This window comes from Aquarana catesbeiana, linkage group LG04 (genome assembly GCF_042186555.1).
Source record: "Aquarana catesbeiana isolate 2022-GZ linkage group LG04, ASM4218655v1, whole genome shotgun sequence".
Classification (NCBI taxonomy): Eukaryota; Metazoa; Chordata; class Amphibia; order Anura; family Ranidae; genus Aquarana; species Aquarana catesbeiana.
In genome coordinates this window covers 37,558,264-37,583,022 of record NC_133327.1, presented here as the reverse complement: position 1 = coordinate 37,583,022, position 24,759 = coordinate 37,558,264, and the positions used below count along the sequence as shown (strand labels likewise).

The following is a 24,759-nucleotide window of genomic DNA, read 5'->3' as shown; positions in this document are numbered from 1 at the left end:
AGATTTCTTCTTGGAATATGAATTTGTGTCTTACGGTCACAAAGGCCAGTGATAGCAGAAGCTGCTGCTAACGTGGCTGGTTGTGGATATAGTGAGCGTGGCCAGTGTAGATTTCTTCTTAGAATATGAATTTGTGTCTCACAGCCACAAAGGCCAGTGATAGCAGAAGTGGCTGCTAACATGGCTGGTTGTGGATGTATTGAGCGTGGTCAGCGTGACCTTCTTTGGAGGCTCAGCGTAGATTTCTTCTTGGAATATGAATTTGTGTCTTATGGCCACAAAGGCCAGTGATAGCAGAAGCTGCTAACTTGCTGTTTGTGGATGTAGTTTGCGTGGTCAGCTGATTGGCAAGGCAAAATGATGACGCAGAGAGCTGTATTTAAAGAGTATATCTACAACCCTAAGTACTTTTACCAGGAGCAGGAGGGAGGGGCTAAGTTGTCCTCGTTGCTCAAATTTAGCAGTACATGACAATTAGGGAAATTCATCTTATGACCACCCCACCCAACACCATCTTTGTCAAAGTTTTCTGTCCAAAGACAAGTTTTCAAGTTCAGAGGACATGGATGCTTCAGAACACCTGTGGAATTTAACACTGGTGTATCTATTTCTCCCAGTTTCTCCCATCTTCAAAGTTCTCAACAGGCCTCATCTCTACTCCTCCATAGTGATTGCCAGCATCCCATTTTGGCCCCAAAGACCTTGATTTCCTGTTCTCCCATTACTCACTCCTGAAACTCCAATTCTGCTTGCACCATCTCTGGACTTCCTCCATCATAAACAGTTCCTGCACTCTTGTCCTACAAAGAATACATCTGTGGGCACGCAGTTTGAAAGGCATAGGCCAGCGAGCCCAGTGTGCTCTTCTCAGATCATTTGTTCTCTCCTAAAGCCCACCACCAGCCTAACCTGCAGCAGATACATTAATTTTGCCTTGGAGAGGTCTTTTTGACCCTTTCTTTCCCCTTGGTATGCAACATGTTCTGGAGTTGGTCTCAGGGTAAGTTCTATTAAGATTCAAATTTAATAGGGTTAAAGGGGAAGGGAGTTTAACCTCCGGACATATGTATACAACAAAATGGAGAGCATATGAGATGGCTCAAGGGTTCCATGGTGTAATGGTTAGCACTCTGGACTTTGAATCCAGCGATCCTAGTTCGAATCTCGTTGGGACCTACTTTGGAGGCGCAGTGTAGATTTCTTCTTGGAATATGAATTTGTGTCTTACAGTCACAAAGGCCAGTGATAGCAGAAGCTGCTGCTAACGTGGCTGGTTGTGGATATAGTGAGCGTGGCCAGTGTAGATTTCTTCTTGGAATATGAATTTGTGTCTCACAGCCACAAAGGCCAGTGATAGCAGAAGTGGCTGCTAACATGGCTGGTTGTGGATGTATTGAGCGTGGTCAGCGTGACCTTCTTTGGAGGCTCAGCGTAGATTTCTTCTTGGAATATGAATTTGTGTCTTATGGCCACAAAGGCCAGTGATAGCAGAAGCTGCTAACTTGCTGTTTGTGGATGTAGTTTGCGTGGTCAGCCGATTGCCAAGGCAAAATGATGACGCAGAGAGCTGTATTTAAAGAGTATATCTGCAACCCTAAGTACTTTTACCACTAGCAGGAGGGAGGGGCTAAGTTGTCCTCGTTGCTCAAAATTAGCAGTACATGACAATTAGGGAAATTCATCTTATGACCACCCCACCCAACACCATCTTTGTCAAAGTTTTCTGTCCATAGACAAGTTTTCAAGTTCAGAGGACATGGATGCTTCAGAACACCTGTGGAATTTAACACTGGTGTATCTATTTCTCCCATCTTCAAAGTTCTCAACAGGCCTCATCTCTACTCCTCTACACTGATTGCCAGCATCCCATTTTGGCCCCAAAGACCTTGATTTCCTGTTCTCCCATTACTCACTCCTGAAACTCCAATTCTGCTTGCACCATCTCTGGACCTCCTCCATCATAAACAGTTCCTGCACTCTTGTCCTGCAAATAATACATCTGTGGGCACGCAGTTTGAAAGGCATAGGCCAGCGAGCCCAGTGGGCTCTTCACAGATCATTTGTTCTCTCCTAAAACCCACCACTAGCCTAACCTGCAGCAGATACATTAATTTTGCCTTGGAGAGGTCTTTTTGACCCTTTCTTTCCCCTTGGTATGCAACATGTTCTGGAGTTGGTCTCAGGGTAAGTTCTATTAAGATTCAAATTTAATAGGGTTAAAGGGGAAGGGGGCTTAACCTCCGGACATATGTATACAACAAAATGGAGAGCATATGAGATTGCTCAAGGGTTCCATGGTGTAATGGTTAGCCCTCTGGACTTTGAATCCAGCCATCTGAGTTCGAATCTCGGTGGGACCTACTTTGAAGGCGCAGTGTAGATTTCTTCTTGGAATATGAATTTGTGTCTTACGGTCACAAAGGCCAGTGATAGCAGAAGTGGCTGCTAACATGGCTGGTTGTGGATGTATTGAGCGTGGTCAGCGTGACCTTCTTTGGAGGCTCAGCGTAGATTTCTTCTTGGAATATGAATTTGTGTCTTATGGCCACAAAGGCCAGTGATAGCAGAAGCTGTTAACTTGCTGTTTGTGGATGTAGTTTGCGTGGTCTGCCGATTGCCAAGGCAAAATGATGATGCAGAGAGCTGTATTTAAAGAGTATATCTGCAACCCTAAGTACTTTTACCAGGAGCAGGAGGGAGGGGCTAAGTTGTCCTCGTTGCTCAAATTTAGCAGTACATGACAATTAGGGAAATTCATCTTATGACCACCCCACCCAACACCATCTTTGTCAAAGTTTTCTGTCCAAAGACAAGTTTTCAAGTTCAGAGGACATGGATGCTTCAGAACACCTGTGGAATTTAACACTGGTGTATCTATTTCTTCCAGTTTCTCCCATCTTCAAAGTTCTCAACAGGCCCCATCTCTACTCCTCCACGGTGATTGCCAGCATCCCATTTTGGCCCCAAAGACCTTGATTTCCTGTTCTCCAATTACTCACTCCTGAAACTCCAATTCTGCTTGCACCATCTCTGGACCTCCTCCATCATAAACAGTTCCTGCACTCTTGTCCTGCAAAGAATACATCTGTGGGCACGCAGTTTGAAAGGCATAGGCCAGCGAGCCCAGTGTGCTCTTCACAGATCATTTGTTCTCTCCTAAAGCCCACCACTAGCCTAACCTGCAGCAGATACATTAATTTTGCCTTGGAGAGCTCTTTTTGACCCTTTCTTTCCCCTTGGTATGCAACATGTTCTGGAGTTGGTCTCAGGGTAAGTTCTATTAAGATTCAAATTTAATAGGGTTAAAGGGGAAGGGGGCTTAACCTCCGGACATATGTATACAACAAAATGGAGAGCGTAAGAGATTGCTCAAGGGTTCCATGGTGTAATGGTTAGCCCTCTGGACTTTGAATCCAGCGATCTGAGTTCGAATCTCGGTGGGACCTACGTTGAAGGCGCAGTGTAGATTTCTTCTTGGAATATGAATTTGTGTCTTACGGTCACAAAGGCCAGTGATAGCAGAAGCTGCTGCTAACGTGGCTGGTTGTGGATATAGTGAGCGTGGCCAGTGTAGATTTCTTCTTGGAATATGAATTTGTGTCTCACAGCCACAAAGGCCAGTGATAGCAGAAGTGCCTGCTAACATGGCTGGTTGTGGATGTATTGAGCGTGGTCAGCGTGACCTTCTTTGGAGGCTCAGCGTAGATTTCTTCTTGGAATATGAATTTGTGTCTTATGGCCACAAAGGCCAGTGATAGCAGAAGCTGCTAACTTGCTGTTTGTGGATGTAGTTTGCGTGGTCAGCCGATTGCCAAGGCAAAATGATGACGCAGAGAGCTGTATTTAAAGAATATATCTGCAACCCTAAGTACTTTTACCAGGAGCAGGAGGGAGGGGCTAAGTTGTCCTCGTTGCTCAAATTTAGCAGTACATGACAATTAGGAAAATTCATCTTATGACCACCCCACTCAACACCATCTTTGTCAAAGTTTTCTGTCCAAAGACAAGTTTTCAAGTTCAGAGGACATGGATGCTTCAGAACACCTGTGGAATTTAACACTGGTGTATCTATTTCTCCCAGTTTCTCCCATCTTCAAAGTTCTGAACAGGCCTCATCTCTACTCCTCCACAGTGATTGCCAGCATCCCATTTTGGCCCCAAAGACCTTGATTTCCTGTTCTCCAATTACTCACTCCTGAAACTCCAATTCTGCTTGCACCATCTCTGGACTTCCTCCATCATAAACAGTTCCTGCACTCTTGTCCTGCAGAGAATACATCTGTGGGCACGCAGTTTGAAAGGCATAGGCCAGCGAGCCCAGTGTGCTCTTCACAGATCATTTGTTCTCTCCTAAAGCCCACCACTAGCCTAACCTGCAGCAGATACATTAATTTTGCCTTGGAGAGCTCTTTTTGACCCTTTCTTTCCCCTTGGTATGCAACATGTTCTGGAGTTGGTCTCAGGGTAAGTTCTATTAAGATTCAAATTTAATAGGGTTAAAGGGGAAGGGGGCTTAACCTCCGGACATATGTATACAACAAAATGGAGAGCGTAAGAGATTGCTCAAGGGTTCCATGGTGTAATGGTTAGCCCTCTGGACTTTGAATCCAGCGATCTGAGTTCGAATCTCGGTAGGACCTACGTTGAAGGCGCAGTGTAGATTTCTTCTTGGAATATGAATTTGTGTCTTACGGTCACAAAGGCCAGTGATAGCAGAAGCTGCTGCTAACGTGGCTGGTTGTGGATATAGTGAGCGTGGCCAGTGTAGATTTCTTCTTGGAATATGAATTTGTGTCTCACAGCCACAAAGGCCAGTGATAGCAGAAGTGCCTGCTAACATGGCTGGTTGTGGATGTATTGAGCGTGGTCAGCGTGACCTTCTTTGGAGGCTCAGCGTAGATTTCTTCTTGGAATATGAATTTGTGTCTTATGGCCACAAAGGCCAGTGATAGCAGAAGCTGCTAACTTGCTGTTTGTGGATGTAGTTTGCGTGGTCAGCCGATTGCCAAGGCAAAATGATGACGCAGAGAGCTGTATTTAAAGAATATATCTGCAACCCTAAGTACTTTTACCAGGAGCAGGAGGGAGGGGCTAAGTTGTCCTCGTTGCTCAAATTTAGCAGTACATGACAATTAGGAAAATTCATCTTATGACCACCCCACTCAACACCATCTTTGTCAAAGTTTTCTGTCCAAAGACAAGTTTTCAAGTTCAGAGGACATGGATGCTTCAGAACACCTGTGGAATTTAACACTGGTGTATCTATTTCTCCCAGTTTCTCCCATCTTCAAAGTTCTGAACAGGCCTCATCTCTACTCCTCCACAGTGATTGCCAGCATCCCATTTTGGCCCCAAAGACCTTGATTTCCTGTTCTCCAATTACTCACTCCTGAAACTCCAATTCTGCTTGCACCATCTCTGGACTTCCTCCATCATAAACAGTTCCTGCACTCTTGTCCTGCAGAGAATACATCTGTGGGCACGCAGTTTGAAAGGCATAGGCCAGCGAGCCCAGTGTGCTCTTCTCAGATCATTTGTTCTCTCCTAAAGCCCACCACCAGCCTAACCTGCAGCAGATACATTAATTTTGCCTTGGAGAGGTCTTTTTGACCCTTTCTTTCCCCTTGGTATGCAACATGTTCTGGCGTTCGTCTCAGGGTAAGTTCTATTAAGATTCAAATTTAATAGGGTTAAAGGGGAAGGGGGCTTAACCTCCGGACATATGTATGCAACAAAATGGAGAGCGTATGAGATTGCTCAAGGGTTCCATGGTGTAATGGTTAGCACTCTGGACTTTGAATCCAGCGATCCGAGTTCGAATCTCGGTGGGACCTACTTTGGAGGCGCAGTGTAGATTTCTTCTTGGAATATGAATTTGTGTCTTACGGTCACAAAGGCCAGTGATAGCAGAAGCTGCTGCCAACGTGGCTGGTTGTGGATATAGTGAGCGTGGCCAGTGTAGATTTCTTCTTAGAATGTGAATTTGTGTCTCACGGCCACAAAGGCCAGTGATAGCAGAAGTGGCTGCTAACATGGCTGGTTGTGGATGTATTGAGCGTGGTCAGCGTGACCTTCTTTGGAGGCTCAGCGTAGATTTCTTCTTGGAATATGAATTTGTGTCTTATGGCCACAAAGGCCAGTGATAGCAGAAGCTGCTAACTTGCTGTTTGTGGATGTAGTTTGCGTGGTCAGCCGATTGCCAAGGCAAAATGATGACGCAGAGAGCTGTATTTAAAGAATATATCTGCAACCCTAAGTACTTTTACCAGGAGCAGGAGGGAGGGGCTAAGTTGTCCTCGTTGCTCAAATTTAGCAGTACATGACAATTAGGGAAATACATCTTATGACCACCCCACTCAACACCATCTTTGTCAAAGTTTTCTGTCCAAAGACAAGTTTTCAAGTTCAGAGGACATGGATGCTTCAGAACACCTGTGGAATTTAACACTGGTGTATCTATTTCTCCCAGCTTCTCCCATCTTCAAAGTTCTGAACAGGCCTCATCTCTACTCCTCCACAGTGATTGCCAGCATCCCATTTTGGCCCCAAAGACCTTGATTTCCTGTTCTCCCATTACTCACTCCTGAAACTCCAATTCTGCTTGCACCATCTCTGGACTTCCTCCATCATAAACAGTTCCTGCACTCTTGTCCTGCAGAGAATACATCTGTGGGCACGCAGTTTGAAAGGCATAGGCCAGCGAGCCCAGTGTGCTCTTCTCAGATCATTTGTTCTCTCCTAAAGCCCACCACCAGCCTAACCTGCAGCAGATACATTAATTTTGCCTTGGAGAGGTCTTTTTGACCCTTTCTTTCCCCTTGGTATGCAACATGTTCTGGAGTTCGTCTCAGGGTAAGTTCTATTAAGATTCAAATTTAATAGGGTTAAAGGGGAAGGGGGCTTAACCTCCGGACATATGTATGCAACAAAATGGAGAGCGTATGAGATTGCTCAAGGGTTCCATGGTGTAATGGTTAGCACTCTGGACTTTGAATCCAGCGATCCGAGTTCGAATCTCGGTGGGACCTACTTTGGAGGCGCAGTGTAGATTTCTTCTTGGAATATGAATTTGTGTCTTACGGTCACAAAGGCCAGTGATAGCAGAAGCTGCTGCTAACGTGGCTGGTTGTGGATATAGTGAGCGTGGCCAGTGTAGATTTCTTCTTGGAATATGAATTTGTGTCTTACGGCCACAAAGGCCAGTGATAGCAGAAAAGGCTGCTAACATGGCTGGTTGTGGATGTATTGAGCGTAGTCAGCGTGACCTTCTTTGGAGGCTCAGCGTAGATTTCTTCTTGGAATATGAATTTGTGTTTTATGGCCACAAAGGCCAGTGATAGCAGAAGCTGCTAACTTGCTGTTTGTGGATGTAGTTTGCGTGGTCAGCCGATTGCCAAGGCAAAATGATGACGCAGAGAGCTGTATTTAAAGAGTATATCTGCAACCCTAAGTACTTTTACCAGGAGCAGGAGGGAGGGGCTAAGTTCTCCTCGTTGCTCAAATTTAGCAGTACATGACAATTAGGGAAATTCATCTTATGACCACCCCACCCAACACCATCTTTGTCAAAGTTTTCTGTCCAAAGACAAGTTTTCAAGTTCAGAGGACATGGATGCTTCAGAACACCTGTGGAATTTAACACTGGTGTATCTATTTCTCCCAGTTTCTCCCATGTTCAAAGTTCTCAACAGGCCTCATCTCTACTCCTCCACAGTGATTGCCAGCATCCCATTTTGGCCCCAAAGACCTTGATTTCCTGTTCTCCCATTACTCACTCCTGAAACTCCAATTCTGCTTGCACCATCTCTGGACTTCCTCCATCATAAACAGTTCCTACACTCTTGTCCTGCAAAGAATACATCTGTGGGCACGCAGTTTGAAAGGCATAGGCCAGCGAGCCCAGTGTGCTCTTCTCAGATCATTTGTTCTCTCCTAAAGCCCACCACCAGCCTAACCTGCAGCAGATACATTAATTTTGCCTTGGAGAGGTCTTTTTGACCCTTTCTTTCCCCTTGGTATGCAACATGTTCTGGAGTTGGTCTCAGGGTAAGTTCTATTAAGATTCAAATTTAATAGGGTTAAAGGGGAAGGGGGCTTAACCTCCGGACATATGTATACAACAAAATGGAGAGCGTATGAGATTGCTCAAGGGTTCCATGGTGTAATGGTTAGCACTCTGGACTTTGAATCCAGCGATCCGAGTTCAAATCTCGGTGGGACCTACTTTGGAGGCGCAGTGTAGATTTCTTCTTGGAATATGAATTTGTGTCTTACGGTCACAAAGGCCAGTGATAGCAGAAGCTGCTGCTAACGTGGCTGGTTGTGGATATAGTGAGCGTGGCCAGTGTAGATTTCTTCTTGGAATATGAATTTGTGTCTCACAGCCACAAAGGCCAGTGATAGCAGAAGTGGCTGCTAACATGGCTGGTTGTGGATGTATTGAGCGTGGTCAGCATGACCTTCTTTGGAGGCTCAGCATAGATTTCTTCTTGGAATATGAATTTGTGTCTTATGGCCACAAAGGCCAGTGATAGCAGAAGCTGCTAACTTGCTGTTTGTGGATGTAGTTTGCGTGGTCAGCCGATTGCCAAGGCAAAATGATGACGCAGAGAGCTGTATTTAAAGAGTATATCTGCAACCCTAAGTACTTTTACCAGGAGCAGGAGGGAGGGGCTAAGTTCTCCTCGTTGCTCAAATTTAGCAGTACATGACAATTAGGGAAATTCATCTTATGACCACCCCACCCAACACCATCTTTGTCAAAGTTTTCTGTCCAAAGACAAGTTTTCAAGTTCAGAGGACATGGATGCTTCAGAACACCTGTGGAATTTAAAACTGGTGTATCTATTTCTCCCAGTTTCTCCCATCTTCAAAGTTCTCAACAGGCCTCATCTCTACTCCTCCACAGTGATTGCCAGCATCCCATTTTGGCCCCAAAGACCTTGATTTTCTGTTCTCCAATTACTCACTCCTGAAACTCCAATTCTGCTTGCACCATCTCTGGACTTCCTCCATCATAAACAGTTCCTGCACTCTTGTCCTGCAAAGAATACATCTGTGGGCACGCAGTTTGAAAGGCATAGACCAGCGAGCCCAGTGTGCTCTTCTCAGATCATTTGTTCTCTCCTAAAGCCCACCACCAGCCTAACCTGCAGCAGATATATTAATTTTGCCTTGGAGAGGTCTTTTTGACCCTTTCTTTCCCCTTGGTATGCAACATGTTCTGGAGTTGGTCTCAGGGTAAGTTCTATTAAGATTCAAATTTAATAGGGTTAAAGGGGAAGGGGGCTTAACCTCTGGACATATGTATACAACAAAATGGAGAGCGTACAAGATTGCTCAAGGGTTCCATGGTGTAATGGTTAGCACTCTGGACTTTGAATCCAGCGATCTGAGTTCGAATCTCGGTGGGACCTACTTTGGAGGCGCAGTGTAGATTTCTTCTTGGAATATGAATTTGTGTCTTACGGTCACAAAGGCCAGTGATAGCAGAAGCTGCTGCTAATGTGGCTGGTTGTGGATATAGTGAGCGTGGCCAGTGTAGATTTCTTCTTAGAATATGAATTTGTGTCTCACAGCCACAAAGGCCAGTGATAGCAGAAGTGGCTCCTAACATGGCTGGTTGTGGATGTATTGAGCATGGTCAGCGTGACCTTTTTTGGAGGCTCAGCGTAGATTTCTTCTTGGAATATGAATTTGTGTCTTATGGCCACAAAGGCCAGTGATAGCAGAAGCTGCTAACTTGCTGTTTGTGGATGTAGTTTGCGTGGTCTGCCGATTGCCAAGGCAAAATGATGACGCAGAGAGCTGTATTTAAAGAGTATATCTGCAACCCTAAGTACTTTTACCAGGAGCAGGAAGGAGGGGCTAAGTTGTCCTCGTTGTTCAAATTTAGCAGTACATGACAATTAGGGAAATTCATCTTATGACCACCCCACCCAACACCATCTTTGTCAAAGTTTTCTGTCCAAAGACAAGTTTTCAAGTTCAGAGGACATGGATGCTTCAGAACACCTGTGGAATTTAACACTGGTATATCTATTTCTCCCAGTTTCTCCCATCTTCAAAGTTCTCAACAGGCCTCATCTCTACTCCTCCACAGTGATTGCCAGCATCCCATTTTGGCCCCAAAGACCTTGATTTCCTGTTCTCCAATTACTCACTCCTGAAACTCCAATTCTGCTTGCACCATCTCTGGACTTCCTCCATCATAAACAGTTCCTGCACTCTTGTCCTGCAAAGAATACATCTGTGGGCACGCAGTTTGAAAGGCATAGACCAGCGAGCCCAGTGTGTTCTTCTCAGATCATTTGTTCTCTCCTAAAGCCCACCACCAGCCTAACCTGCAGCAGATATATTAATTTTGCCTTGGAGAGGTCTTTTTGACCCTTTCTTTCCCCTTGGTATGCAACATGTTCTGGAGTTGGTCTCAGGGTAAGTTCTATTAAGATTCAAATTTAATAGGGTTAAAGGGGAAGGGGGCTTAACCTCCGGACATATGTATACAACAAAATGGAGAGCGTATGAGATTGCTCAAGGGTTCCATGGTGTAATGGTTAGCACTCTGGACTTTGAATTCAGCGATCCGAGTTCGAATCTCGGTGGGACCTACTTTGGAGGCGCAGTGTAGATTTCTTCTTGGAATATGAATTTGTGTCTTACGGTCACAAAGGCCAGTGATAGCAGAAGCTGCTGCTAATGTGGCTGGTTGTGGATATAGTGAGCGTGGCCAGTGTAGATTTCTTCTTAGAATATGAATTTGTGTCTTACGGCCACAAAGGCCAGTGATAGCAGAAAAGGATGCTAACATGGCTGGTTGTGGATGTATTGAGCGTGGCCAGCGTGACCTTCTTTGGAGGCTCAGCGTAGATTTCTTCTTGGAATATGAATTTGTGTCTTATGGCCACAAAGGCCAGTGATAGCAGAAGCTGTTAACGTGGCTGTTTGTGGATGTAGTTTGCGTGGTCAGCCGATTGCCAAGGCAAAATGATGACACAGAGAGCTGTATTTAATGAGTATATCTGCAACCCTAAGTACTTTTACCAGGAGCGAGGAGCTAAGTTTTCCTCGTTGCTCAAATTTAGCAGTACATGACAATTAGGGAAATTCATGTTATGACCACCCCACTCAACACCATCTTTGTCAAAGTTTTCTGTCAAAAGACAAGTTTTTGGAGTTGGTCTCAGGGTAAGTTCTATTAAGATTCAAATTTAATAGGGTTAAAGGGGAAGGGGGCTTAACCTCCGGAAATATGTATACAACAAAATGGAGAGCATATGAGCTTGCTCAAGGGTTCCATGGTGTAATGGTTAGCACTCTGGGCTTTGAATTCAGCGCTCCGAGTTTGAATCTCAGTGGGACCTGCTTTGGAGGATCAGTGTAGATTTCTTCTTAGAATATGAATTTGTGTCTTACGGCCACAAAGGCCAGTGATAACAGAAGCTGCTGCTAACGTGGCTGGTTGTGGATATCGTGAGCGTGGCCAGTGTAGATTTCTTCTTGGAATATGAATTTGTGTCTTACGGCCACAAAGGCCAGTGATAGCAGAAAAGGCTGCTAACATGGCTGGTTGTGGATGTATTGAGCGTGGCCAGCATGACCTTCTTTGGAGGCTCAGCGTAGATTTCTTCTTGGAATATGAATTTGTGTCTTATGGCCACAAAGGCCATTGATAGCAGAAGCTGTTAACGTGGCTGTTTGTGGATGTAGTTTGCGTGGTCAGCCAATTGCCAAGGCAAAATGATGACACAGAGAGCTGTATTTAAAGAGTATATCTGCAACCCTAAGTACTTTTACCAGGAGCGAGTAGCTAAGTTGTCCTCGTTGCTCAAATTTAGCAGTACATGACAATTAGGGAAATTCATCTGATGACCACCCCACCCAACACCATCTTTGTCAAAGTTTTCTGTCCAAAGACAAGTTTTCAAGTTCAGAGGACATGGATGCTTCAGAACACCTGTGGAATTTAACACTGGTGTATCTATTTCTCCCAGTTTCTCCCATCTTCAAAGTTCTCAACAGGCCTCATCTCTACTCCTCCACAGTGATTGCCAGCATCCCATTTTGGCCCCAAAGACCTTGATTTTCTGTTCTCCCAATACTCACTCCTGAAACTCCAATTCTGCTTGCACCATCTCTGGACTTCCTCCATCATAAACAGTTCCTGCACTCTTGTCCTGCAAAGAATACATCTGTGGGCACGCAGTTTGAAAGGTATAGGCCAGCGAGCCCAGTGTGCTCTTCTCAGATCATTTGTTCTCTTCTAAAGCCCACCACCAGCCTAACCTGCAGCAGATACATTAATTTTGCCTTGGAGAGGTCTTTTTGACCCTTTCTTTCTCCTTGGTATGCAACATGTTCTGGAGTTGGTCTCAGGGTAAGTTCTATTAAGATTCAAATTTAATAGGGTTAAAGGGGAAGGGGGCTTAACCTCCGGACATATGTATACAACAAAATGGAGAGCGTATGAGATTGCTCAAGGGTTCCATGGTGTAATGGTTAGCACTCTGGACTTTGAATCCAGCGATCCGAGTTCGAATCTCGGTGGGACCTACTTTGGAGGCGCAGTGTAGATTTCTTCTTGGAATATGAATTTGTGTCTTACGGTCACAAAGGCCAGTGATAGCAGAAGCTGCTGCTAACGTGGCTGGTTGTGGATATAGTGAGCTTGGCCAGTGTAGATTTTTCTTGGAATATGAATTTGTGTCTCACAGCCACAAAGGCCAGTGATAGCATAAGTGGCTGCTAACATGGATGGTTGTGGATGTATTGAGCGTGGTCAGCGTGACCTTCTTTGGAGGCTCAGCGTAGATTTCTTCTTGGAATATGAATTTGTGTCTTATGGCCACAAAGGCCAGTGATAGCAGAAGCTGCTAACTTGCTGTTTGTGGATGTAGTTTGCGTGGTCTGCCGATTGCCAAGGCAAAATGATGATGCAGAGAGCTGTATTTAAAGAGTATATCTGCAACCCTAAGTACTTTTACCAGGAGCAGGAGGGAGGGGCTAAGTTGTCCTCGTTGCTCAAATTTAGCAGTACATGACAATTAGGGAAATTCATCTTATGACCACCTCACCCAACACCATCTTTGTCAAAGTTTTCTGTCCAAAGACAAGTTTTCAAGTTCAGAGGACATGGATGCTTCAGAACACCTGTGGAATTTAACACTGGTGTATCTATTTCTCCCAGTTTCTCCCATCTTCAAAGTTCTCAACATGCTTCATCTCTACTCCTCCACAGTGATTGCCAGCATCCCATTTTGGCCCCAAAGACCTTGATTTCCTGTTCTCCCATTACTCACTCCTGAAACTCCAATTCTGCTTGCACCATCTCTGGACTTCCTCCATCATAAACAGTTCCTGCACTCTTGTCCTACAAAGAATACATCTGTGGGCACGCAGTTTGAAAGGCATAGGCCAGCGAGCCCAGTGTGCTCTTCTCAGATCATTTGTTCTCTCCTAAAGCCCACCACCAGCCTAACCTGCAGCAGATACATTAATTTTGCCTTGGAGAGGTCTTTTTGACCCTTTCTTTCCCCTTGGTATGCAACATGTTCTGGAGTTGGTCTCAGGGTAAGTTCTATTAAGATTCAAATTTAATAGGGTTAAAGGGGAAGGGGGCTTAACCTCCGGACATATGTATACAACAAAATGGAGAGCATATGAGATGGCTCAAGGGTTCCATGGTGTAATGGTTAGCACTCTGGACTTTGAATCCAGCGATCCTAGTTTGAATCTCGTTGGGACCTACTTTGGAGGCGCAGTGTAGATTTCTTCTTGGAATATGAATTTGTGTCTTACAGTCACAAAGGCCAGTGATAGCAGAAGCTGCTGCTAACGTGGCTGGTTGTGGATATAGTGAGCGTGGCCAGTGTAGATTTCTTCTTGGAATATGAATTTGTGTCTCACAGCCACAAAGGCCAGTGATAGCAGAAGTGGCTGCTAACATGGCTGGTTGTGGATGTATTGAGCGTGGTCAGCGTGACCTTCTTTGGAGGCTCAGCGTAGATTTCTTCTTGGAATATGAATTTGTGTCTTATGGCCACAAAGGCCAGTGATAGCAGAAGCTGCTAACTTGCTGTTTGTGGATGTAGTTTGCGTGGTCAGCCGATTGCCAAGGCAAAATGATGACGCAGAGAGCTGTATTTAAAGAGTATATCTGCAACCCTAAGTACTTTTACCACTAGCAGGAGGGAGGGGCTAAGTTGTCCTCGTTGCTCAAAATTAGCAGTACATGACAATTAGGGAAATTCATCTTATGACCACCCCACCCAACACCATCTTTGTCAAAGTTTTCCGTCCATAGACAAGTTTTCAAGTTCAGAGGACATGGATGCTTCAGAACACCTGTGGAATTTAACACTGGTGTATCTATTTCTCCCATCTTCAAAGTTCTCAACAGGCCTCATCTCTACTCCTCCACAGTGATTGCCAGCATCCCATTTTGGCCCCAAAGACCTTGATTTCCTGTTCTCCCATTACTCACTCCTGAAACTCCAATTCTGCTTGCACCATCTCTGGACCTCCTCCATCATAAACAGTTCCTGCACTCTTGTCCTGCAAATAATACATCTGTGGGCACGCAGTTTGAAAGGCATAGGCCAGCGAGCCCAGTGTGCTCTTCACAGATCATTTGTTCTCTCCTAAAACCCACCACTAGCCTAACCTGCAGCAGATACATTAATTTTGCCTTGGAGAGGTCTTTTTGACCCTTTCTTTCCCCTTGGTATGCAACATGTTCTGGAGTTGGTCTCAGGGTAAGTTCTATTAAGATTCAAATTTAATAGGGTTAAAGGGGAAGGGGGCTTAACCTCCGGACATATGTATACAACAAAATGGAGAGCATATGAGATTGCTCAAGGGTTCCATGGTGTAATGGTTAGCCCTCTGGACTTTGAATCCAGCCATCTGAGTTTGAATCTCGGTGGGACCTACTTTGAAGGCGCAGTGTAGATTTCTTCTTGGAATATGAATTTGTGTCTTACGGTCACAAAGGCCAGTGATAGCAGAAGTGGCTGCTAACATGGCTGGTTGTGGATGTATTGAGCGTGGTCAGCGTGACCTTCTTTGGAGGCTCAGCGTAGATTTCTTCTTGGAATATGAATTTGTGTCTTATGGCCACAAAGGCCAGTGATAGCAGAAGCTGTTAACTTGCTGTTTGTGGATGTAGTTTGCGTGGTCTGCCGATTGCCAAGGCAAAATGATGACACAGAGAGCTGTATTTCAAGAGTATATCTGCAACCCTAAGTACTTTTACCAGGAGCAGGAGGGAGGGGCTAAGTTGTCCTCGTTGCTCAAATTTAGCAGTACATGACAATTAGGGAAATTCATCTTATGACCACCCCACCCAACACCATCTTTGTCAAAGTTTTCTGTCCAAAGACAAGTTTTCAAGTTCAGAGGACATGGATGCTTCAGAACACCTGTGGAATTTAACACTGGTGTATCTATTTCTTCCAGTTTCTCCCATCTTCAAAGTTCTCAACAGGCCTCATCTCTACTCCTCCACGGTGATTGCCAGCATCCCATTTTGGCCCCAAAGACCTTGATTTCCTGTTCTCCAATTACTCACTCCTGAAACTCCAATTCTGCTTGCACCATCTCTGGACCTCCTCCATCATAAACAGTTCCTGCACTCTTGTCCTGCAAAGAATACATCTGTGGGCACGCAGTTTGAAAGGCATAGGCCAGCGAGCCCAGTGTGCTCTTCACAGATCATTTGTTCTCTCCTAAAGCCCACCACTAGCCTAACCTGCAGCAGATACATTAATTTTGCCTTGGAGAGCTCTTTTTGACCCTTTCTTTCCCCTTGGTATGCAACATGTTCTGGAGTTGGTCTCAGGGTAAGTTCTATTAAGATTCAAATTTAATAGGGTTAAAGGGGAAGGGGGCTTAACCTCCGGACATATGTATACAACAAAATGGAGAGCGTAAGAGATTGCTCAAGGGTTCCATGGTGTAATGGTTAGCCCTCTGGACTTTGAATCCAGCGATCTGAGTTCGAATCTCGGTGGGACCTACGTTGAAGGCGCAGTGTAGATTTCTTCTTGGAATATGAATTTGTGTCTTACGGTCACAAAGGCCAGTGATAGCAGAAGCTGCTGCTAACGTGGCTGGTTGTGGATATAGTGAGCGTGGCCAGTGTAGATTTCTTCTTGGAATATGAATTTGTGTCTCACAGCCACAAAGGCCAGTGATAGCAGAAGTGCCTGCTAACATGGCTGGTTGTGGATGTATTGAGCGTGGTCAGCGTGACCTTCTTTGGAGGCTCAGCGTAGATTTCTTCTTGGAATATGAATTTGTGTCTTATGGCCACAAAGGCCAGTGATAGCAGAAGCTGCTAACTTGCTGTTTGTGGATGTAGTTTGCGTGGTCAGCCGATTGCCAAGGCAAAATGATGACGCAGAGAGCTGTATTTAAAGAATATATCTGCAACCCTAAGTACTTTTACCAGGAGCAGGAGGGAGGGGCTAAGTTGTCCTCGTTGCTCAAATTTAGCAGTACATGACAATTAGGAAAATTCATCTTATGACCACCCCACTCAACACCATCTTTGTCAAAGTTTTCTGTCCAAAGACAAGTTTTCAAGTTCAGAGGACATGGATGCTTCAGAACACCTGTGGAATTTAACACTGGTGTATCTATTTCTCCCAGTTTCTCCCATCTTCAAAGTTCTGAACAGGCCTCATCTCTACTCCTCCACAGTGATTGCCAGCATCCCATTTTGGCCCCAAAGACCTTGATTTCCTGTTCTCCAATTACTCACTCCTGAAACTCCAATTCTGCTTGCACCATCTCTGGACTTCCTCCATCATAAACAGTTCCTGCACTCTTGTCCTGCAGAGAATACATCTGTGGGCACGCAGTTTGAAAGGCATAGGCCAGCGAGCCCAGTGTGCTCTTCTCAGATCATTTGTTCTCTCCTAAAGCCCACCACCAGCCTAACCTGCAGCAGATACATTAATTTTGCCTTGGAGAGGTCTTTTTGACCCTTTCTTTCCCCTTGGTATGCAACATGTTCTGGAGTTCGTCTCAGGGTAAGTTCTATTAAGATTCAAATTTAATAGGGTTAAAGGGGAAGGGGGCTTAACCTCCGGACATATGTATGCAACAAAATGGAGAGTGTATGAGATTGCTCAAGGGTTCCATGGTGTAATGGTTAGCACTCTGGACTTTGAATCCAGCGATCCGAGTTCGAATCTCGGTGGGACCTACTTTGGAGGCGCAGTGTAGATTTCTTCTTGGAATATGAATTTGTGTCTTACGGTCACAAAGGCCAGTGATAGCAGAAGCTGCTGCTAACGTGGCTGGTTGTGGATATAGTGAGCGTGGCCAGTGTAGATTTCTTCTTAGAATGTGAATTTGTGTCTCACGGCCACAAAGGCCAGTGATAGCAGAAGTGGCTGCTAACATGGCTGGTTGTGGATGTATTGAGCGTGGTCAGCGTGACCTTCTTTGGAGGCTCAGCGTAGATTTCTTCTTGGAATATGAATTTGTGTCTTATGGCCACAAAGGCCAGTGATAGCAGAAGCTGCTAACTTGCTGTTTGTGGATGTAGTTTGCGTGGTCAGCCGATTGCCAAGGCAAAATGATGACGCAGAGAGCTGTATTTAAAGAATATATCTGCAACCCTAAGTACTTTTACCAGGAGCAGGAGGGAGGGGCTAAGTTGTCCTCGTTACTCAAATTTAGCAGTACATGACAATTAGGGAAATTCATCTTATGACCACCCCACTCAACACCATCTTTGTCAAAGTTTTCTGTCCAAAGACAAGTTTTCAAGTTCAGAGGACATGGATGCTTCAGAACACCTGTGGAATTTAACACTGGTGTATCTATTTCTCCCAGTTTCTCCCATCTTCAAAGTTCTGAACAGGCCTCATCTCTACTCCTCCACAGTGATTGCCAGCATCCCATTTTGGCCCCAAAGACCTTGATTTCCTGTTCTCCAATTACTCACTCCTGAAACTCCAATTCTGCTTGCACCATCTCTGGACTTCCTCCATCATAAACAGTTCCTGCACTCTTGTCCTGCAGAGAATACATCTGTGGGCACGCAGTTTGAAAGGCATAGGCCAGCGAGCCCAGTGTGCTCTTCTCAGATCATTTGTTCTCTCCTAAAGCCCACCACCAGCCTAACCTGCAGCAGATACATTAATTTTGCCTTGGAGAGGTCTTTTTGACCCTTTCTTTCCCCTTGGTATGCAACATGTTCTGGAGTTCGTCTCAGGGTAAGTTCTATTAAGATTCAAATTTAATAGGGTTAAAGGGGAAGGGGGCTTAACCTCCGGACATATGTATGCAACAAAATGGAGAGCGTATGAGATTGCTCAAGGGTTCCATGGTGTAATGGTTAGCACTCTGGACTTTGAATCCAGCGATCCGAGTTCGAATCTCGGTGGGACCTACTTTGGAGGCGCAGTGTAGATTTCTTCTTGGAATATGAATTTGTGTCTTACGGTCACAAAGGCCAGTGATAGCAGAAGCTGCTGCTAACGTGGCTGGTTGTGGATATAGTGAGCGTGGCCAGTGTAGATTTCTTCTTGGAATATGAATTTGTGTCTTACGGCCACAAAGGCCAGTGATAGCAGAAAAGGCTGCTAACATGGCTGGTTGTGGATGTATTGAGCGTGGTCAGCGTGACCTTCTTTGGAGGCTCAGCGTAGATTTCTTCTTGGAATATGAATTTGTGTCTTATGGCCACAAAGGCCAGTGATAGCAGAAGCTGCTAACTTGCTGTTTGTGGATGTAGTTTGCGTGGTCAGCCGATTGCCAAGGCAAAATGATGACGCAGAGAGCTGTATTTAAAGAGTATATCTGCAACCCTAAGTACTTTTACCAGGAGCAGGAGGGAGAAGCTAAGTTCTCCTCGTTGCTCAAATTTAGCAGTACATGACAATTAGGGAAATTCATCTTATGACCACCCCACCCAACACCATCTTTGTCAAAGTTTTCTGTCCAAAGACAAGTTTTCAAGTTCAGAGGACATGGATGCTTCAGAACACCTGTGGAATTTAACACTGGTGTATCTATTTCTCCCAGTTTCTCCCATGTTCAAAGTTCTCAACAGGCCTCATCTCTACTCCTCCACAGTGATTGCCAGCATCACATTTTGGCCCCAAAGACCTTGATTTCCTGTTCTCCCATTACTCACTCCTGAAACTCCAATTCTGCTTGCACCATCTCTGGACTTCCTCCATCATAAACAGTTCCTGCACTCTTGTCCTGCAAAGAATACATCTGTGGGCACGCAGTTTGAAAGGCATAGGCCAGCGAGCCCAGTGTGCTCTTCTCAGATCATTTGTTCTCTCCTAAAGCCCACCACCAGCCTAACCTGCAGCAGATACATTAATTTTGCCTTGGAGAGGTCTTTTTGACCCTTTCTTTCCCCTTGGTATGCAACATGTTCTGGAGTTGGTCTCAGGGTAAGTTCTATTAAGATTCAAATTTAATAGGGTTAAAGGGGAAGGGGGCTTAACCTCCGGACATATGTATACAACAAAATGGAGAGTGTGTGAGATTGCTCAAGGGTTCCATGGTGTAATGGTTAGCACTCTGGACTTTGAATCCAGCGATCCGAGTTCGAATCTCGGTGGGACCTATTTTGGAGGCGCAGTGTAGATTTCTTCTTGGAATATGAATTTGTGTCTTACGGTCACAAAGGCCAGTGATAGCAGAAGCTGCTGCTAACGTGGCTGGTTGTGGATATAGTGAGCGTGGCCAGTGTAGATTTCTTCTTGGAATATGAATTTGTGTCTCACAGCCACAAAGGCCAGTGATAGCAGAAGTGGCTGCTAACATGGCTGGTTGTGGATGTATTGAGCGTGGTCAGCGTCACCTTCTTTGGAGGCTCAGCATAGATTTCTTCTTGGAATATGAATTTGTGTCTTATGGCCACAAAGGCCAGTGATAGCAGAAGCTGCTAACTTGCTGTTTGTGGATGTAGTTTGTGTGGTCAGCCGATTGCCAAGGCAAAATGATGACGCAGAGAGCTGTATTTAAAGAGTATATCTGCAACCCTAAGTACTTTTACCAGGAGCAGGAGGGAGGGGCTAAGTTGTCCTCGTTGCTCAAATTTAGCAGTACATGACAATTAGGGAAATTCATCTTATGACCACCCCACCCAACACCATCTTTGTCAAAGTTTTCTGTCCAAAGACAAGTTTTCAAGTTCAGAGGACATGGATGCTTCAGAACACCTGTGGAATTTAACACTGGTGTATCTATTTCTCCCAGTTTCTCCCATGTTCAAAGTTCTCAACAGGCCTCATCTCTACTCCTCCACAGTGATTGCCAGCATCCCATTTTGGCCCCAAAGACCTTGATTTCCTGTTCTCCCATTACTCACTCCTGAAACTCCAATTCTGTTTGCACCATCTCTGGACTTCCTCCATCATAAACAGTTCCTGCACTCTTGTCCTGCAAAGAATACATCTGTGGGCACGCAGTTTGAAAGACATAGGCCAGCGAGCCCAGTGTGCTCTTCTCAGATCATTTGTTCTCTCCTAAAGCCCACCACCAGCCTAACCTGCAGCAGATACATTAATTTTGCCTTGGAGAGGTCTTTTTGACCCTTTCTTTCCCCTTGGTATGCAACATGTTCTGGAGTTGGTCTCAGGGTAAGTTCTATTAAGATTCCAATTTAATAGGGTTAAAGGGGAAGGGGGCTTAACCTCCGGACATATGTATACAACAAAATGGAGAGCGTATGAGATTGCTCAAGGGTTCCATGGTGTAATGGATAGCACTCTGGACTTTGAATCCAGCGATCCGAGTTCAAATCTCGGTGGGACCTACTTTGGAGGCGCAGTGTAGATTTCTTCTTGGAATATGAATTTGTGTCTTACGGTCACAAAGGCCAGTGATAGCAGAAGCTGCTGCTAACGTGGCTGGTTGTGGATATAGTGAGCGTGGCCAGTGTAGATTTCTTCTTGGAATATGAATTTGTGTCTCACAGCCACAAAGGCCAGTGATAGCAGAAGTGGCTGCTAACATGGCTGGTTGTGGATGTATTGAGCGTGGTCAGCATGACCTTCTTTGGAGGCTCAGCATAGATTTCTTCTTGGAATATGAATTTGTGTCTTATGGCCACAAAGGCCAGTGATAGCAGAAGCTGCTAACTTGCTGTTTGTGGATGTAGTTTGCGTGGTCAGCCGATTGCCAAGGCAAAATGATGACGCAGAGAGCTGTATTTAAAGAGTATATCTGCAACCCTAAGTACTTTTACCAGGAGCAGGAGGGAGGGGCTAAGTTCTCCTCGTTGCTCAAATTTAGCAGTACATGACAATTAGGGAAATTCATCTTATGACCACCCCACCCAACACCATCTTTGTCAAAGTTTTCTGTCCAAAGACAAGTTTTCAAGTTCAGAGGACATGGATGCTTCAGAACACCTGTGGAATTTAACACTGGTGTATCTATTTCTCCCAGTTTCTCCCATGTTCAAAGTTCTCAACAGGCCTCATCTCTACTCCTCCACAGTGATTGCCAGCATCCCATTTTGGCCCCAAAGACCTTGATTTTCTGTTCTCCAATTACTCACTCCTGAAACTCCAATTCTGCTTGCACCATCTCTGGACTTCCTCCATCATAAACAGTTCCTGCACTCTTGTCCTGCAAAGAATACATCTGTGGGCACGCAGTTTGAAAGGCATAGACCAGCGAGCCCAGTGTGCTCTTCTCAGATCATTTGTTCTCTCCTAAAGCCCACCACCAGCCTAACCTGCAGCAGATATATTAATTTTGCCTTGGAGAGGTCTTTTTGACCCTTTCTTTCCCCTTGGTATGCAACATGTTCTGGAGTTGGTCTCAGGGTAAGTTCTATTAAGATTCACATTTAATAGGGTTAAAGGGGAAGGGGGCTTAACCTCTGGACATATGTATACAACAAAATGGAGAGCGTACGAGATTGCTCAAGGGTTCCATGGTGTAATGGTTAGCACTCTGGAATTTGAATCCAGCGATCTGAGTTCGAATCTCGGTGGGACCTACTTTGGAGGCGCAGTGTAGATTTCTTCTTGGAATATGAATTTGTGTCTTACGGTCACAAAGGCCAGTGATAGCAGAAGCTGCTGCTAATGTGGCTGGTTGTGGATATAGTGAGCGTGGCCAGTGTAGATTTCTTCTTAGAATATGAATTTGTGTCTCACAGCCACAAAGGCCAGTGATAGCAGAAGTGGCTGCTAACATGGCTGGTTGTGGATGTATTGAGCATGGTCAGCGTGACCTTTTTTGGAGGCTCAGCGTAGATTTCTTCTTGGAATATGAATTTGTGTCTTATGGCCACAAAGGCCAGTGATAGCAGAAGCTGCTAACTTGCTGTTTGTGGATGTAGTTTGCGTGGTCTGCCGATTGCCAAGGCAAAATGATGACGCAGAGAGCTGTATTTAAAGAGTATATCTGCAACCCTAAGTACTTTTACCAGGAGCAGGAGGGAGGGGCTAAGTTGTCCTCGTTGTTCAAATTTAGCAGTACATGACAATTAGGGAAATTCATCTTATGACCACCCCACCCAACACCATCTTTGTCAAAGTTTTCTGTCCAAAGACAAGTTTTCAAGTTCAGAGGACATGGATGCTTCAGAACACCTGTGGAATTTAACACTGGTATATCTATTTCTCCCAGTTTCTCCCATCTTCAAAGTTCTCAACAGGCCTCATCTCTACTCCTCCACAGTGATTGCCAGCATCCCATTTTGGCCCCAAAGACCTTGATTTCCTGTTCTCCAATTACTCACTCCTGAAACTCCAATTCTGCTTGCACCATCTCTGGACTTCCTCCATCATAAACAGTTCCTGCACTCTTGTCCTGCAAAGAATACATCTGTGGGCACGCAGTTTGAAAGGCATAGACCAGCGAGCCCAGTGTGCTCTTCTCAGATCATTTGTTCTCTCCTAAAGCCCACCACCAGCCTAACCTGCAGCAGATATATTATTTTTGCCTTGGAGAGGTCTTTTTGACCCTTTCTTTCCCCTTGGTATGCAACATGTTCTGGAGTTGGTCTCAGGGTAAGTTCTATTAAGATTCAAATTTAATAGGGTTAAAGGGGAAGGGGGCTTAACCTCCGGACATATGTATACAACAAAATGGAGAGCGTATGAGATTGCTCAAGGGTTCCATGGTGTAATGGTTAGCACTCTGGACTTTGAATTCAGCGATCCGAGTTCGAATCTCGGTGGGACCTACTTTGGAGGCGCAGTGTAGATTTCTTCTTGGAATATGAATTTGTGTCTTACGGTCACAAAGGCCAGTGATAGCAGAAGCTGCTGCTAATGTGGCTGGTTGTGGATATAGTGAGCGTGGCCAGTGTAGATTTCTTCTTAGAATATGAATTTGTGTCTTACGGCCACAAAGGCCAGTGATAGCAGAAAAGGCTGCTAACATGGCTGGTTGTGGATGTATTGAGCGTGGCCAGCGTGACCTTCTTTGGAGGCTCAGCGTAGATTTCTTCTTGGAATATGAATTTGTGTCTTATGGCCACAAAGGCCAGTGATAGCAGAAGCTGTTAACGTGGCTGTTTGTGGATGTAGTTTGCGTGGTCAGCCGATTGCCAAGGCAAAATGATGACACAGAGAGCTGTATTTAATGAGTATATCTGCAACCCTAAGTACTTTTACCAGGAGCGAGGAGCTAAGTTTTCCTCGTTGCTCAAATTTAGCAGTACATGACAATTAGGGAAATTCATGTTATGACCACCCCACTCAACACCATCTTTGTCAAAGTTTTCTGTCAAAAGATAAGTTTTTGGAGTTGGTCTCAGGGTAAGTTCTATTAAGATTCAAATTTAATAGGGTTAAAGGGGAAGGGGGCTTAACCTCCGGAAATATGTATACAACAAAATGGAGAGCATATGAGCTTGCTCAAGGGTTCCATGGTGTAATGGTTAGCACTCTGGGCTTTGAATTCAGCGCTCCGAGTTTGAATCTCAGTGGGACCTGCTTTGGAGGATCAGTGTAGATTTCTTCTTAGAATATGAATTTGTGTCTTACGGCCACAAAGGCCAGTGATAACAGAAGCTGCTGCTAACGTGGCTGGTTGTGGATATCGTGAGCGTGGCCAGTGTAGATTTCTTCTTGGAATATGAATTTGTGTCTTACGGCCACAAAGGCCAGTGATAGCAGAAAAGGCTGCTAACATGGCTGGTTGTGGATGTATTGAGCGTGGCCAGCATGACCTTCTTTGGAGGCTCAGCGTAGATTTCTTCTTGGAATATGAATTTGTGTCTTATGGCCACAAAGGCCATTGATAGCAGAAGCTGTTAACATGGCTGTTTGTGGATGTAGTTTGCGTGGTCAGCCAATTGCCAAGGCAAAATGATGACACAGAGAGCTGTATTTAAAGAGTATATCTGCAACGCTAAGTACTTTTACCAGGAGCGAGTAGCTAAGTTGTCCTCGTTGCTCAAATTTAGCAGTACATGACAATTAGGGAAATTCATCTGATGACCACCCCACCCAACACCATCTTTGTCAAAGTTTTCTGTCCAAAGACAAGTTTTCAAGTTCAGAGGACATGGATGCTTCAGAACACCTGTGGAATTTAACACTGGTGTATCTATTTCTCCCAGTTTCTCCCATCTTCAAAGTTCTCAACAGGCCTCATCTCTACTCCTCCACAGTGATTGCCAGCATCCCATTTTGGCCCCAAAGACCTTGATTTTCTGTTCTCCCAATACTCACTCCTGAAACTCCAATTCTGCTTGCACCATCTCTGGACTTCCTCCATCATAAACAGTTCCTGCACTCTTGTCCTGCAAAGAATACA

General features: G+C 45.0%; 14 non-coding genes across 14 annotated transcripts; all 14 read left to right on the top strand.

Moving 5' to 3' along the window:
* Nucleotides 1–3,374: 3,374 nt before the first annotated feature.
* TRNAQ-UUG (transfer RNA glutamine (anticodon UUG)) lies at nt 3,375–3,446 on the top strand. The gene has a single exon. It is a non-coding gene; the product is annotated as a tRNA-Gln (tRNA).
* Nucleotides 3,447–5,762: 2,316 nt separating this feature from the next.
* Nucleotides 5,763–5,834, top strand: TRNAQ-UUG (transfer RNA glutamine (anticodon UUG)). Its single transcript has one exon. It is a non-coding gene; the product is annotated as a tRNA-Gln (tRNA).
* Nucleotides 5,835–6,956: 1,122 nt separating this feature from the next.
* Nucleotides 6,957–7,028, top strand: TRNAQ-UUG (transfer RNA glutamine (anticodon UUG)). The gene has a single exon. It is a non-coding gene; the product is annotated as a tRNA-Gln (tRNA).
* A 1,122-nt stretch (nt 7,029–8,150) lies between these two features.
* Nucleotides 8,151–8,222, top strand: TRNAQ-UUG (transfer RNA glutamine (anticodon UUG)). Its single transcript has one exon. It is a non-coding gene; the product is annotated as a tRNA-Gln (tRNA).
* A 1,122-nt stretch (nt 8,223–9,344) lies between these two features.
* TRNAQ-UUG (transfer RNA glutamine (anticodon UUG)) lies at nt 9,345–9,416 on the top strand. The gene has a single exon. It is a non-coding gene; the product is annotated as a tRNA-Gln (tRNA).
* A 1,122-nt stretch (nt 9,417–10,538) lies between these two features.
* TRNAQ-UUG (transfer RNA glutamine (anticodon UUG)) lies at nt 10,539–10,610 on the top strand. The gene has a single exon. It is a non-coding gene; the product is annotated as a tRNA-Gln (tRNA).
* Nucleotides 10,611–12,480: 1,870 nt separating this feature from the next.
* TRNAQ-UUG (transfer RNA glutamine (anticodon UUG)) lies at nt 12,481–12,552 on the top strand. The gene has a single exon. It is a non-coding gene; the product is annotated as a tRNA-Gln (tRNA).
* A 3,391-nt stretch (nt 12,553–15,943) lies between these two features.
* On the top strand, nt 15,944–16,015 carry TRNAQ-UUG (transfer RNA glutamine (anticodon UUG)). The gene has a single exon. It is a non-coding gene; the product is annotated as a tRNA-Gln (tRNA).
* Nucleotides 16,016–17,137: 1,122 nt separating this feature from the next.
* Nucleotides 17,138–17,209, top strand: TRNAQ-UUG (transfer RNA glutamine (anticodon UUG)). Its single transcript has one exon. It is a non-coding gene; the product is annotated as a tRNA-Gln (tRNA).
* A 1,122-nt stretch (nt 17,210–18,331) lies between these two features.
* On the top strand, nt 18,332–18,403 carry TRNAQ-UUG (transfer RNA glutamine (anticodon UUG)). Its single transcript has one exon. It is a non-coding gene; the product is annotated as a tRNA-Gln (tRNA).
* Nucleotides 18,404–19,525: 1,122 nt separating this feature from the next.
* TRNAQ-UUG (transfer RNA glutamine (anticodon UUG)) lies at nt 19,526–19,597 on the top strand. Its single transcript has one exon. It is a non-coding gene; the product is annotated as a tRNA-Gln (tRNA).
* Nucleotides 19,598–20,719: 1,122 nt separating this feature from the next.
* On the top strand, nt 20,720–20,791 carry TRNAQ-UUG (transfer RNA glutamine (anticodon UUG)). Its single transcript has one exon. It is a non-coding gene; the product is annotated as a tRNA-Gln (tRNA).
* Nucleotides 20,792–21,913: 1,122 nt separating this feature from the next.
* Nucleotides 21,914–21,985, top strand: TRNAQ-UUG (transfer RNA glutamine (anticodon UUG)). The gene has a single exon. It is a non-coding gene; the product is annotated as a tRNA-Gln (tRNA).
* A 1,122-nt stretch (nt 21,986–23,107) lies between these two features.
* Nucleotides 23,108–23,179, top strand: TRNAQ-UUG (transfer RNA glutamine (anticodon UUG)). Its single transcript has one exon. It is a non-coding gene; the product is annotated as a tRNA-Gln (tRNA).
* The last annotated feature ends 1,580 nt before the right edge of the window (nt 23,180–24,759 follow it).